The 7,484-nt window shown below is 40.1% G+C and overlaps 1 long non-coding RNA gene across 1 annotated transcript; it reads left to right on the top strand.

The window, feature by feature from the left end:
* Positions 1–258: 258 nt before the first annotated feature.
* LOC147370699 (uncharacterized) lies at positions 259–3,416 on the top strand. Its single transcript, XR_015165424.1, has 2 exons — positions 259–2,485; positions 3,007–3,416. It is a non-coding gene; the product is annotated as an uncharacterized LOC147370699 (long non-coding RNA).
* The last annotated feature ends 4,068 nt before the right edge of the window (positions 3,417–7,484 follow it).

Genomic DNA, 7,484 nt, shown 5'->3' with positions numbered 1-7,484 from the left:
CTGGCGTGCTGCAGTCCACGGGGTCACAAAGAGTCGAATACGACTGAGCGACTAAACAACAACAACAACAACAACATGCTAATAAATCAGAAATAAAAGCTGATTAGCAAAGAGCAGGAGCAAGAAGCAGATATGGGACATGCAGTTCCTTGAGAGATGGATGGGACAGCTTGGTCCCCAGTTTCAGGTCCATAACCCATTTCCCCAGGTCTTTGCTCAGCTTTTTGATGTCTATTTTTGGATATCTATAAGACTATTGGGAGAAGGCAATGGCAACCCACTCCAGTACTCTTGCCTGGAAAATCCCGTGGATGGAGGAGCCTGGTAGGCTACCGTCCATGGGGTCATGAGAGTTGGCCATGACTGAGTGACTTCACTTTCACTTTTCACTTTCATGCACTGGAGAAGGAAATGGCAACCCACTCCAGGGTTCTTGCCTGGAGAATCCCAGGAACAGGGGAGCCTGGTGGGCTGCTGTCTATGGAGTCGCACAGAGTCGGACATGACTGAAGCAACTTAGCAGCAGCAGCAGCAGCAGCAGCATAAGACTATTGAAGCCTTGACATAAGCTTTCCTTTATTAAAAACTATCATACAGAACCTCATGTGATGTCTATAATTTCTTGTTCGCAGTGTTAGCAATCATTAAAATAAAAACCAGGCCTATAAAAAGAACAAGATTTTTTGAAGGGGGAACATCAGTAGAAAAAAGACTCATAAGTGATTCAGATATTAGGATTATCTAACATGGAATTTAAATTAAATGAATATTTGTAAGGAAATTCAGCAGAGAACTGGAAACTATAAAAAAGAAACAAGATGAAAATTCTGGAACTGGAAAACCCACTTAGATGAAATTAACTCAGTGGATTGGATTTAACTGAAGATTAAACACTATGTAGACAGAATTAGTGTTGAGAAGATATGTCAGAGAAAATCCAGATGAAAGCACAGAGAAATTTTAAAATGTAGAAAATATGAAGACAAGTCAAGAGATGTATGGCACAGTGAAAAGCTGTAAAATACACATAATTTGAGTCTTGGGAAAATAGAAAGTAGAAGCAGCAGTATTTAAAGAAATGTTTTTTTTTGGTCATTAAATCATGTCCGACTCTTTCGTGACCCCCATAGACTGTAATGTTCAATAATTTCCAAAAAGTAATGAAAGAAGACAAGCCCCAATTAGAGTCCTACAAACACCCAAGCAGGATGAATATAAAGGAACAAGACTTAAGTACATACAAGTAGAACTTCTGACCAAAACAAAACAAAACAAAACAGAAAGTGTTTAAAAATGGCCAGACCTATAAGTAACAACAGTAAAATATTATCAACAAGTTAAAAACAAATATATATATATGACTGAATCATTTTGCTATATACCAGAAACTAACACACATTGTAAGTCAACTATACTGCTATTTAAAAAAAAGATAAGGAAAAGTTTGCAAAGGCAGTAAGGGTAAAAAGGAATACATTTCTTTGGCAACAAGAGCCTCAGTGGCAATAACAATGGCTACAGCCATTTCGAGAACCACCACTTCTCATCAAACATAATGAAACTGAGAAGACGGACCATACTTTCAATGTGCCAAAGTGAAAAATAAATGTGTTAACCCAGAATATTTACTCCATTGAAAATATCCTTTAAGAATAAAGGCAAAATAAAGACACCTTCAGATAACTGTAAATCAAAAGAATATGTTCCCAGCAGTTTTGCAGTACATTTAGCAGCTCATGCTAGATTGATGGACTGGATATTTTACTATTACGAAATATCCCTTCTTATCTTTAGTAATATCCGTTGCCTTGAAATCTACTTTGATATTACTGACGTAAGGAGAGATATTTCAAAACAGTAAAATCTTCAATCTATCAGTTTGTTATATCTATCTATTGATATATTCAATCTATTCAACTTGTTTTATCAATTATATATTCAATTTATTATATCAATAAAATATAACAAAAAGGGACAGAACCAAAAAGAAGATTAGACAGATCCACATAGAGATTTTATCACATCTCTCACTGATAGAATAAGCAGATAAATAGACATTAAGGATATTCAACATTTGAAGAGCAAAATGGTCAAACTTCATTGACTTACATAGCACACAGCTTTCAACAGCTTCAGAATAGGCATTTTTTCAGGTGTATGTAAAACAATACCAAAAGTAACCATGCTAAGTCACTTCAATCCTGTCTGACTCTGTGCGACCCTACTGGTTCAAAAAACAAATCTCAGATTTGCTTAACAGATTCCAATAAGGTACCAACAGCAAAACTAAATAATTGTCTCAGAAGTCAGGTTGGGGATTACTCTTGAGAAGGGAGATAATAACAGGAAGAGGAAAAGAAATAGGCATTTGGGATGCTGATTCATCTGTTTCTCAACAGAAAAACCTTCCTACAAAACAAAATGAGGCAAAACTTCAAGCCTGGAGAACCCCATCAGTGAATTCATCTCAACATTTGAGGAAGAGGTAACATTAACATTTTGAATATTGCTTTATAATGCCAGTGTAACCTAAGGACTTTACAAGAAAGAATCCTTTAGATCAGTTTCTTTTGTGTCATATGTGCAAAATCTTAAACAAAATATTAAATTGAAGTTGATAAAGATGATCAAACTGGATTTATTCCAAGAGTGAAAAGTTAAACTTTTGAAAATCAGTCAATGCAATCTACTGTATTTACAATTGTATAATCTCAATAGTTGAAAAAATATTTAACAAAAGCATCTGATATTCATGAATTAAGTGTCAGATGATCCATACACTTAGTCATCTGAGAAATATAAATTAGAACCCCTAGAGGGGCTACAATGAAAAATAAAATGTCTGACTATCCCCAGTTTAGTGAGGAGATTGAATGACTGAAACTCTTATCCATGGCTGGTGTGAGTACACTTTGCTACCCATACCATGGAAAATCATTTGTCATTTGAACATACAAACTAAATTTGAACATACATAATCCCTGTGATTCATCATTTTCCCCCTAGGTATAACTCATCAGAAATGCTCGTGTCTGTGTGCCAAATGATATTGAAATGGAAGCAAACCACCCCTACGTGCAGTGCTGTGTGATTATTACAGTTCTACTACCAAATGAAAGAAACAAGATGCAGTTCATTCTCTGTAATTCCCTTTACATAAGGTTCAAAACCAGGAAAACTAATCTGCACGGTTAGAAGCGAGGTTTCCTCTGAGGAAAAGAAGAGTCGTCATTTGGAACCAGAGTAGGTGGGGGGCGGGGATGAAGTTCTAAGTTTCTGGTAGTGACTTGTTTGTCTTAGAATGATGGTTGTACAGGTTTTTTCACTTTGGAATTGCTTCTGGAGCTCTCCAATATTTGTACCCCTTTTAGTTATATATATTCTACTTCAGTAAAAGAATTTATATTAACATGAAAGCATAGAAATTGTCCACTTTACTGAAGTTGTAAAATTTTTGCACTGCCATACAAATACTGCCCTGGTTTCTTTTTCTGAAAGGCAGCAGTAATTCATCCTATGAATGTATAAACCCCAACACAACTCAAGAATCAGGCAAGTGGGTGCAATGTATGTGGTATGTGAAGAATCCAAATAGATCCCTCGGCTGTCACAGCTGAGCTGTGGGGCTGCCAGGAATCTCAAGGATGAGAAGACAATTAAGAAAATCCTTTATGGGACAAGGGCTTTGAAGAAGCCTCAGGTTAACAAATATCCAATGGGAACTCTCCTCCTCTGCTAACAGGTAGTCATGGATCACAAGCAATCAAGGCATGTAAAATTTGCCACCAAAGTAATTGTACATGGGGCTTCCCTGGTGGTCCAGTGGTTAAGAATCCACCTTGCAATGCAAGGGACACAGGTTTGATCCCTGGTCTGGAGGATCCCACATGCCGCAGAGCAACTAAGCCAGTGCACCACAGCTAATGAGCCAGTGCTCCCGAGCCTGCGAGCTGCAACTGCTGAGCCCATGCACCGCAACTACTGAAGCCCTAGAGCCCAGGCTCTGCAACAAGAGAAGTCACCACAATGAGAAGTCTGTGAACCCCAACGAAGAGTAGCCCCTGCTTGCCATGACTAGAAAAAGCCCACGTGCAGCAACGAAGACCCAGAGCAGCCAAAAAAAATAGAATAAATAAATAAATCTTTTTTAAAAATAATTATACATAATACCTGCTGAGCTCTTTTTATGACCCGGGCCCACTTTACAAGCAATAACTTATTTTATCCTCACGATAACCTTTTTCTAATTACACAGATGAAAATATCAGAGGCACAGACTGGTGTAGCAATTTGCCACAGTGTGGGAGTAAAGAGGCAAGATGTGAACCCAGGCAGTCTGGCCACAGGGCTCAAACTCCTAACGTCTGTCCACACAGCTGTTCCAGGCTAATTAGCAATTTTACAAACTGGTCTTGCACACATCTCAGTAATGTGACGGAAGGAATACAATTTTTTTTTTTTTTAATGTTCTGGTAGAATGTTTTTCCCACCCAAAGAAAATATTTTTGTTTTCTCCATTGCTGTGGTTAGAAACTCATCTGCGTGAAAAGCCCTTCCTTTGGCAGCTTTACAATAGAAAATTCTTCCTCCTGACTAGTCGAGGGGGAGGCTTAGAATTAGGGGAGGCTGCTAGAAAGTTCTGACCTTAGGAGAGCTTGGCTGTGACAGCGAGTAACTACCTGTTTCTAGAAGCAATAGAAGCTCTCTCTTTAAGCCTGTTCTGCTCAGGACCCCATCTGTTTCCAATCCTAATTCTTCAGGAAAAGGGGAGATTAGAGACTGTGAAGAATCCACCTGCAATGAGGGAGAACTGGGTTTGATCTCTGGGTTGGGACGATTCCCCTGGAGAACAGCATGTCAACTCACTCCAGTATTCTTAACCTGGAGAATCCCCATGGACAGAGGAGCCTGGCGGGCTGTAGTCCATGGGGTCGCAATGAGTTGGTCATGACCCAACGACTAAGCACAGCACACATCATTTTGTAACATCAGACTTTCCTCTGGGACACCATTCAGTTTTTTGTTTGTTTTTTGGTCAGGGCTTCTTGGTTTTTATTTATCTCTTTATTTGAAAATACATGAAATTCTATGAATTTGGTTTTTGTCTCTCTGATGAGAAACTGTGGTGTTGGAGAAGACTCTTGAGAGTCTCTTGGACTGCAAAGAGATCCAACAAGTCCATCCTAAAGGAGATCAGTCCTGGGTGTTCATTGGAAGGACTGATGATGAAGCTGAAACTCCAATACTTTGGCCACCTGATACGAAGAACTGACTCATTTGAAAAGACCCTGATGCTGGGAAAGATTGAGGGCAGGAGGAGCAGGGGACAACGGCAGATGAGATGGTTGGATGGCATCACCAACACAATGGACATGGGTTAGGATGGACTCAGGGAGTTGGTGATGGACAGGGAGTCCTGGTGTGCTGCAGTTCGTGGGGTTGCAAAGAGTCAGACGCGACTGAACTGAACTGAACTGATGAGCAACTGGGTCAATGTGGGAACCAGAAATCCAGATTTCGACACTCTACCACCTCCTTTAAGCTGTTAAGAACATTTTGCATTTCCAAAGTGTCACATTTTGGCTTAATCTGACTTAATTTTATAGTGACTGAAAGCTAGTTCCTTCTTCAGATTAAGTTCTAAGCAACTACATGTCCAAGGAATATACTACCAGCTAAGATATTACATATATGTATTTATGACTTGTTTCATTCTGTAAATGTGTTTCTGGAAATGGTTGATTAAAGAAAGTGACTTCAGAGAAGATAAGTCAACCCTGACACGGCTCGGATTGTTTAGGGGTGCCAGGCTGTCTGGGAACTCTGATTCCAGCCCAGGTAACTGTTGGGTGTCAGCAGATGGCAAAGGGTTCGCTGGGATGAAGTCTGACTGAAGCCAGTGTGAATGGTAACCGTTGCGGTGTTTCTGCTTGTCCGGGCAGCAATCTCAATGTGTGAGACCTGCTAGCCTGTCTCATCTCATACAGCTTAATTATATGAATACTAATTTTATGGATTCCTTTAAATGCCTACTTGGTGCCACAAACAATTCAAATATTTTTAGTCATCAAATAGGTTAAGAAGAGGCATAGAAAGGCCAAGTTTACAAGGAGCCAGCCCTTCCCAGACTTCTAATTTCTGTTTCTTGGAGAAGAAATGATTCCAGTGTTCTCAATGAGACACATTTCAGTTCTATTGTTTTCATGTTGTGTCCCCAGATCTTAGCAGCAATCAACAACATGTGGCTGGGATGCTTTGCTTATTGCTCATGACTTACTAGTAAAATGTGTTCCTTCTCTAACTTTAAAATATTTTCAAATGATAAATGAGCATGGTTATAAGTTATATAATGCAGAGAGGATTCTAATGAAAACATCATCCACATCACTCACTCATTCCCAGCTCAATTCAAGCTGAACTGTGAAACTCTACAGATGCTAGAATTTCCTTAACAGCTTAATATACAAGAGTTAATATGGGTTTTAAGAAAACAAAAACAAGGGTTTTCTCTTGCTGTTTGATGGTTTGTTCTCCAATTTCTCCATTTACTACTGAGTCATGTTATTCAGTTGGCTTATCATATCTTTTTCTCTAGTGTTTTAGATCTTAATCAAATATATGATGTTCGGGCAGAAAATCTGCATATTCATTTCTCTTGAATCTGTCAGAGAGTTGAGGTTGTGTCAACCAACTAACTTGAAATCTAAGGAATTCTCTGTGGTCCAGTGATTAGGTCCACGCTTCACTGCCGTGGCCTGGGTTCAATCCTTAGTCGGGGAACTAAGATCCCACAAGCTGCTTGGCTAAAAAAAAGAGAGAGAGAGAGAGAAAATCTAAGGTAAAACAGGCATCTCCAAGAAGGAATGGGCTGTGAGCCCTTTCTTGACCAGGGCAGATGCTTTTAGATACAAGTTGGTAAGAATTCAACTACGGTTTTTAATGAATTGCTAAAGGCTAAACGTGACTAGAATAAAAATACAAAACTCCTTGGAGCTACAGAATTTGCACCAATTTGCAGGTTCTTTTGGAGAAGGAAATGTCAACCCACTCCAGTATTCTTGCTTGGAGAATCCCATGGACAGAAGAACCTGGTGGGCTGCTGTCCATGGCGTCACCCAGAGTCAGCCACGACTGAAGCGACTTAGCAGCTGCAGCACCAGCAGCAGCAGCAGGTTCTCTGGGGCTTTCCGGGTGGCGCTAGTGATAAAGAACCCACCTGACAATTCAGGAGACACGAGAGATGTGTGTTCGATTCTTGGGTTGGGAAGATCCTCTGGAGGAGGGCATGGCAACCCACTCTAGTATTTTGGCCTGGAGAATCCCAAGGACAGAAGAGCCTGGCAGGCTATGTACGGTCCATGTAGTCGCAAAGAGTCGGACATGGCTGACGCAACTTAGCATGCCCACACGTTCTTCACTGGAACTTACCAGGTGCTCATAGAAAGGCTGGGGACAGGGTGGTGACCATGACTGGGGTCATGACC

This window comes from Bos grunniens, chromosome 6 (genome assembly GCF_055505025.1).
Source record: "Bos grunniens cultivar Pamir isolate PY7600 chromosome 6, Bosgru_T2T1.0, whole genome shotgun sequence".
Lineage (NCBI taxonomy): Eukaryota > Metazoa > Chordata > Mammalia > Artiodactyla > Bovidae > Bos > Bos grunniens.
The sequence above is the reverse complement of the archived record's forward strand: the minus strand, read 5'-3'. Positions and strand labels throughout refer to the sequence as shown.